The following is an 8,566-nucleotide window of genomic DNA, read 5'->3' as shown; positions in this document are numbered from 1 at the left end:
GAGCATCATATCAAATACTAATGATTAAGTTAATTTAGTAAATATAATCAAGAAGTACACCTTTGTCTATTACTAGCAATTCTGTTATTCATTAGCCCTTTACCTCTCACAGTTATGAAACATTGCCCTTTGTTGTGTTTTTGAAAAAATATTAACTAGAACAAGGGTTAAGAAGAGCTGAAGCAAAGGACCACCCATGATAAAAGATTTTGAAGATTTCTACCAGATGAATTCTAGCAACTAAGCAAACTTCTGACACTTTCCAGTTTAGACAGAGTCATTTGTGAGAAATGAGAAAACACCTGGTGAACAAAGTTAACTGGCTGAGTGACTGTGCAGAAGAACAAAAAAAAAAACCCACCACAACAAATTTCCTTATCCCAGATTTTGCCTCTGTTTCAATTCAGTTGTCCAAAAGAAAGGAGAGCAGCATTTATTTCCAAGTTGGATAAACAACACTCTGAGTACTCTGCTGTGATTGAGATATTCCCACATTGCTTTCCCCTATATGCTTAAACACTGTTTAAGCAAATATTCCAGACAATTGCATCATTCCTTAGACTGTTAAAAAAAAAAAGAAAAATTATAAAAAAGCAAGAGTAAAAGCTATGTAAACACAGTCAATAAATCAGGTTACTATCTGATTATTTGATTAATATTCAATGACTTTAATTAATAAGCATTCTTCTGGGGGAAGGATAGACAGCCTTCCCTATTAAAAGCCTTTATCCTGCACAGAGAATACATATGAAGGCCGCTGCTCAAAATCTTTCTGAATTAGGGACCTAAGAAAATTCCTTCAATGCCTTGTAGCCCTTTGAAATCAGGACAGAAATATCAACTCATACACATTTGTGGCAACTGGGAGATGTCTGCACAGGTTATCAAACTGCTGGAGAATGCAGACCACATCCGTCTGAGGGATAGTTTGGTGGAAGCAGATAGATAAAATGAATGTCGTTGGCTGTTTGTACACGTGGGAGACAAATTTACACAGAGTTCACATCAACATTATTGTTTGGATTCTTCCTTTATCTATAGGCAGATTCAAACAGAAGCACTGCTTGGCTTGAAACAGGAGTCTCAGTAAACACATCCCTCAAAATTTTCATTCTTAATGTATCAGTAGCTTTTCAGTTCATTACAGTGTTATTAGTCAGTCTTCATAAAAGAGCCATGCATCTTTATTAAAAATGGAAGTTCACATCATTTTATGTTCCCATAAAAATGGGTGGTGGTAGCTTTGATTAATTTCTTCACGTACAGTGAACTTTACAGCAAATTGGACAGTGTAATTTAATTCCTATTTCTGTGGATTTTTTTTTGTTGGTAGAAAATTGATATAATTCATATGTAATCGTATTGCCTTTGCAAGAGATATTTAAGAAATAATATCCTGAGGTAATGATTGCATGGCTTAATTATTAATACCATACTTTCAGGCACGACAATGTGCACTCCTTTTATCAGGCTTGGCTTCTATCAAAAAAATATTTTCCCTATCCACAGTTTGTTACTTGCTGTAAAGTGTATCTGAATTTTATACATACATGCAGGTAGGTGTGCATGGAGTAGGAGTCCTTAATATTAGCATGCTTCTCTTCAGAGTAGGCTCTAATTTTGGAAAGGGTGGATGGCTAAAGGGCAAAAAAAAAAGAAAAATCCAGCTCAGTAGCAGAGAACGCACAGATCTCAAGCAAGCTGGGAGGGATATTTTGAAACTGTGTTGGAGATAGTGATTTGCTAGGTTAGGATAACTACTGAATCCCTGAGGAAGTTTAGTAGCCACAAATGGACCACAGTAGGAAATCCAAGGGGACAGTCCAGCATCACTGGGAGGTCCAGAAGTTCCAGTGCTCCCTTAGGCACTGGGAGGTCTGGTTAGGACTTTTTGATAATCAGATTATCCCAGTCTGCTGGGTAATCTTTAGAGATGGGATTGTTCCTGTATTTACAGTTCTGCCTTGAGGGATGGAAGAAAACCCCATCCAATCAAAGACAATATAATATAACATTATTTCTCTGTTGCTTTATGTTTAAGCCTCTGTCGGTATTGAGAATTATTTTCCTCTACTTCCTCTCTTATCTTTCTGTGATCACTTCATAAGGCCAACCCACTGAAATGAGGAAAACTTTCAACTGTAGCAGCCACACACACAGAACATCTGTTCACAGATGATGTTCATCAGTGGTGTTTTTCCAACATCCCATTTTTTCCTACTACTGAGACACATCCCTCCAACCAAGCCTCCATTGAAAAACTGTGGACTATATCCACTATTTTTTATTGAAGATGAAGTCTTTCCCAGAATAATTTGATAATTGTCTGATGATGTTAACCACCACAGTGAGACCTTTTCTGCATATAGGCCACAGAAAATCCAGTGAACGTATTTATTGAGGTTCAAATTATAGAAAGAAGTGCCTATACAGAGTATTGGCAGACATACTTCTTCATAATATGAGTTGATGTGACAATCTCTGACTACATAGGCTATTTATTAAAACCATAGATAGGATTTGTATGTGGAGGTTAATCCCAGAAGATCTTATCAGAATATTTCCCTTACATTTTCATCAACAGATTAAAGCATTTGAATGAAGAGACAGTCTCACAATATTCTGGGTATTGCTGGTGAACCTACAGAAAAGACAAAACCTATAAAAAACACTGCCTTAACCAGACCCAAAATGCTTTGTTAGAGGAATGGTCTTAAAAGAGCACCTGTCAATCTCTGCTATCAAAACTAAATGGAGGGAAAAAAAAGAACTGCAAGCAGATAAATACAAACTCATACTGGTATTTACAGATCAGTATTGACAACTGTAAATGAACCTGAAAATCAATTAGAAAGCAAGGCATTCCTTGGAGGACAAACATCTTGGGTTCTGGGTGTGACAGAAGTCAAGTTGAGTCCATGTGACTTCTAATTTCTAAGTAGACTTCAGGGGCAGGATCAGGCAGAATGGGTCACAGCAGTAGTAGGCGGAAGGGTTATTTCCAGCCTTCATCCCTTTAGGAGTGGCATGCTGTCTAACACTCAGATAAACAAGGTAGAAGAGAATGAGAATTTTAATGCCTCGGAGTTCCCAGCAGGCCAGTCCCATATGGGTAACTTTAATTTCTGTTGGACACTTGTGGAACCTCTTCTCAGCAGCAATGCTCTGCATGTTTAAATAGCGCAAGGCTGAATGCAGATGGGAAGAGATCTTCCAGCAGTCCCTCGGATTCACCTGGTCTTCAGCTCACAGTAATTAAGGAGCTTATTGAGCTAACTAGAAAAAGTCATGAATAAATGATATGATTCAAAGAGATGCATTTATCGTATTCATAGTAGGCTATCTTATTTACTTATTTCATATTCCACTTGATTTTGTTTGGAGTCTATTTAGATTTCTGTGTTCAGATATAAGCTAGTAACTGGAAAGCTATAAAATTGTGACCATGTTATATCTAAGAAATAAAGAAATACATGCTCACCTTCAAAATATCACTCTGGTAGATTTTGCTATTACATTCTGTTCTTCTGAGAAAGACTACAGGTAGAAAAATGCCAGACAATACCTAGCATAACAAATCAAATAAAAAAAAGGAAACCATTTCTCTTATGCATACTGGAACTTTATAGTTTGTGGAAATCTTTTAGTATTTCAAGATAGTAGCTCCTGCTTTCTCTTCAAAAGGAATTTTCTTATTCTGGTATATTATTAAAATATTTATGATAAGGATAATCAAAGCCTTTATTGTCCACATGAGCTTCTGACAGCTCACTTGCTCTTTCCAGAGACTTACTCATCCCTTAAAAGCAAAAACCTTTCAGCCTCAGTCAGTGGACGTCTGGGGTTTGTGAACTATTTCCAGAGAGTCTTTAAAAGGTACGGGAGAAAAGCAAACCAATCATCAGGAGACTTAAATTCACTGATGAGGTCCTGAACCTCTACTGGAAAGTCTGAGGGAGGTTGAAAACCACAATTAGTTCAGGTGTTTAAGTACAATTAAGGCCTTGTTCTTTTCTTGCTTATATCAGTGTAGGTTAAAAATAGCTCCCTTTAAGGCAGTCGGCGTTGTCACTCTGAGACAGAACAGCTTGGTTATACCATCTCTCCCATACTCATACATCACAGGTAAGGCTCGTAATGCCAGATAGGACAATTAGTTCACCACATCCTGTATCTGGTGCCTAACACTAACCAATGCTCACAGCATTAGAAGAAAATAACTTCTTTTTGTTTGTGCAATGTGGCACAGGGGGAGAAAAATTCCTTCCAGTTTCCTGTGGTAATCCTTTTATGCCAGAGGCAGAATATATGATTAACCTTTGATAAATATTTTTTCCTCATGTATTTCCTGACTCTTCCATGCATTGTGGCCTTGAATCAGCAAGGTACTTAAGCACATGAGCAATCCACACTGGTGCTACTCAGGTTCCTAACATTATGCATGTGTGAGGTCTTTGCTGAATCAGTTTCAGAGCTGCTTTTAAATCCGGGTATAATGATGTTAGTGGAAATCCTCCATACAGCAGCTATACGTGCCATGCAGATATGATACAATGAAATAGTACGCTATCTTTTTTCTTTATGCGTCTTATTTTGTAATGAACCAAGATCAGACAAAACATAGGTTGGACTGACCATTTTACACATGATCAGTACATTTTACACGTACATCTCAACAAATTAATCAATTTGAGTTCCCCGAGATCATTGCACTCATGTCAGTGCTGGTAAAAGCCTACATACCTAAAGTAACAAAATAACTGTACTGTAACAGAGCAGAGCACCAAACCTGAATTTGGCACATAACAAGAACCAAATCAACATACAAAAATATAGCAAAGCCTAGTTGTGCCAGATCAGGAGGAATTAAGTTCAGAGGATGTTTAGGCAGCATAGTGTCTTCCTTGTGAGAACTATATAAGGGAGAACTCTTAAATACATAATGTACTGAGTGAGTTGCCTAATAGGACAAAAGGCAAATAAATATGATTCATGTTGAAAGGAGCACAGAGAAGAGACTGTTGAACTGGGAAAACCAGGTAGGACACTGGAAGACATCTTTAACTTGTACACAATGGACTGCTTCTGTTCGCTAGGAGGAAAAAAAATGAGCATCTGTGGGAACTTCTTTGTTATTAGTACTGTTTCAGAAGCTGTTTTCGGACTCCAGCTGTAAACTGGATATAAGCACTTGCCAAATGCGAGGGGAGTGGTTTCCACTTTGGTCTTTGTGTTTATTGTTTCTGCACTGGCAACGGAATTGAATTCATAGCAGCAGCAAAACAAAGACAGCTCTGAGTTATACTGTAATTCACTGCTGGAGATTTATGAATATTATTTTCTTGTAAAATCCAGCATTTTTCGCTTTACTACTTGTAACCTGTAAGTGGCATAAAACTGTGTACCTAGCAGGATTTCCTATTGCAGTGAGTGCCAAACACTGGTGTGAGAAGTGCACTACATGCACATGTGGTTATACAGTTTGCATAAATTGTGCCTTTATGTTTAACTTGTCTAATCAGCTCACCATATCAAAACTTAATAAGTAGCTGCTTCTCATTTAAAGGTCTAGTAAAACTGCAATTACTATGGCTGTAAGATGCCTTGTTTCGAAAAGAGCATTAAATAGTTTTATAGATATGGTTAGAAGCACTTGTGTAGTTGTTTTTATGAAAGTGAATGAATTCATTAATAATGGGAGTCAGAGGCAGAAATATAAGTTGGGAGTTGGTGAAGTATTTTGCCTTTGCATCTCTTCCTTACAGGTTATCCATAAAGTGTAAGCCACTTCCGTCTCGACGCAGAGACCTAGGCATGGTGAGACCCTGATAACACACCTGGAGGTGATATTTGGTAAGCCACCCTTCCTCTCAGGGGTAGAGCTGAAGGGCCTGATTATCATTTCTACCTGGTCTTCCACCAGGAAAAAAAAAAAAAAAGAATTTTCTTCAGTGCAGTTGCTCTGAATTTAGTTCAGAACTGTGACCTGAAGCCTCTTTCACACAGTAAGACTGTATTTTAAAAAAAAAAAAGTCTTATTATACTGATGAACTAATGAGTTATGCATCATACCATGTGTGCCAGGGGACCGGCATTGCTTTTCAGCCATGGTAACCGTGAGCAAAACACCTGATTTGGGGATGAACTAATCAGAGGACACAGAGCAGGAGGTCTCACTGCTCCACTGTATAGCTGATTGCGTAGGCGTCAGGGATCTTCCCACTGGTTTCAGCAGATTCTGATCCTGACCCCAGGAAGACCCATCTTTCTTTTCTCTCCATAAAATCTGGAAAATGGGTACCCTGCCTAATTAGGGTTCAAGCTCTCGCGTCACATCCCTTTCTAGGAAATCCTGCAGGGAACCTGAAGCCAACACTGAGCCCAGAGCAGAAAACTTCCTGCCTCTACTGTGCACTGAAGGGAAACCATCAGTTTAGATACTGGTACCTTAAATTAGACTTCTCTGTATCTCTACAGACACTGTTGGCCAAATCTGTACGTTTTTAAAAATGTATTTCTTGAAAAAGGAAATCTCAGATTTACTGTAAATGCAGACGAGGGAGGAAAGAGCAGATGGGCAGTGTTTAAGTTACAAACCTAAGGGAAGCTTTTTCATACAAAACTCTTAAACTACAGCTCTTAAAATAAAGAAAGATTTTTCTGTTTTCCACAGTGACTCACTAAACCTTTATTTAGACAGTTGGTAAAAACACCACATCACATAATTCACTGTTTCTTTCCCCCCACCCCCCCAACCCCCCTTTTGCTCAGCTGCAGTTTAGAACTATGATGTTTTTCCCTTTAAAGGGAGGCAGGAATCTACATTAAGGCATTTTGCCTTTTATTTTTTATTGGCAATCTAAATGTAGTTTGGAGTGGCTAATAGTCCTGTTCAGACCCACAGCACAGCACCCTCTGGTGCGCATATTAAACAGGAGAATTAGAATAGTTATGAGGGGTTTGCTCATTTTGTGGTAGACATTTTTCAGAGATGAGTTTTCATACTCATTCAGAAATTCAAAACCAAAAAGCAGGACCCAAAATATAATGATATGGAATAAATAGATCCTCTTACCCTTCAAGCAACTCTCTTACCATGTTTTTTGCAGGAACTCTAGCTATTTGCAGCGTTGGACAACTTCCTTTTCACGTAACTGGTTCATGATGATTATTTGTCTTCAGAGAGGCTGCAAGTTGCATAGTGGCTGCCGTTTGCTCTCAGACAACCTGCTGCTGAGTGATAATGAACACCCTCGCTTTCCACCAAAGCCAATGGCAACTGAAAATACTCAGATTTTGAGATCAGTGCTTAAAACCAACAGCAGATTTTTGTGAAGGGCTGTGGAAATTTCTCCCAGCACATAGTTACAGACTTCATGGGATTTTGCCAATTGATTGCTGCTAGCCTGGTTCCAGGAGAGTTTGAGCACCCTGGTTTATGTCCTGAGAAATCAATTAAGAGTGTAAACAGTTCACCACATACAGCAAGTACACATAAAATTAGACAGGTTTTCCTGTATCAGGTGAAGCACTGTTAAAGCAGTTCGCTTTCAGGTCTTATCTAATCTAATGGTTTCTGGGCCTTTTTTGTAGGCACTACTCATGGAATTTGCTACCTCCAGTCACTCTCCTTGCTAGAATATACAGTCACTTTACCTCTTGAATGTTATAGACAAGCCTAAGTTAACTTTCAGTTTCCAGAAGCACCTCAGAAGTGAAGAAGACTCAAAAAACAGGGGAATCACACATAAAAGAAGCCTTAATACTTGCACTGGAAGTTTTTCTACTTAAGATTCAGCTTAGAGAAGAGAAGGCTGTGGAGAGATCTTATAGTGGCCTTCCAGTACCTCAAAGGGGCTTACAAGAAAGCTGGAGAGGGACTGTTTACAAGGGCATGTAGTGACAGGACAAGTGGTAGTGGTTTTAAACTAGAGCAAGGTAGATTTAGATTAGACATTAGGAAGAAGTTCTTCACCATGGGAGTGGTGAAACACTGAAACAGGTTGCCCAGTGAGGTGGTGGAGGCCCCATTCCTGGAAACATTCAAGGTCAGGTTGGAAGGGACTCTGAGCAACCTGATCTAGTTAAAGATGTTCCTGCTCACTGCTGGGGGGTTGGATTGGATGATCTTTAAAGGTCCCTTCCAACCCAATACATTCTATGATTCTATGATTCCATGAAGATACAAGATCAATTTTTTTTAGTCTTCTCAGAGATACTTCATTGGTTCCTGCAGGGGTCTTTTTTCTGTAATGTTTTCTGCTCTTCTACTTTTAAAGCCAAATTCTGCCACAGACAGTCAAGTTCAGTGACTGAAGAGAAGAGCTGCATGTGGACATGTGAGGGGATAATGTGGGCTTTGGTCATCTGATAATTTGGTGCATTGCCTGTTAGGCAATTGAAGGGTGACTTCCACTGGTTCTGAGGGCAGCCACATGGACCTAGTGAAGCATTGGGATAATATGGAAAATACAGAAAAAGTAAACATACAAGAATAGCTTACAAAAGCAGAAAATAGTCTTACCTGAAGGAATACCAGACTGTCAGAGAGGTTTAGTAAAACTTG

The sequence above is a fragment of the Mesitornis unicolor genome, unplaced genomic scaffold, assembly GCF_000695765.1.
Source record: "Mesitornis unicolor isolate BGI_N332 unplaced genomic scaffold, ASM69576v1 scaffold12741, whole genome shotgun sequence".
Lineage (NCBI taxonomy): Eukaryota > Metazoa > Chordata > Aves > Mesitornithiformes > Mesitornithidae > Mesitornis > Mesitornis unicolor.
Note: the sequence above shows the minus strand (reverse complement) of the source record.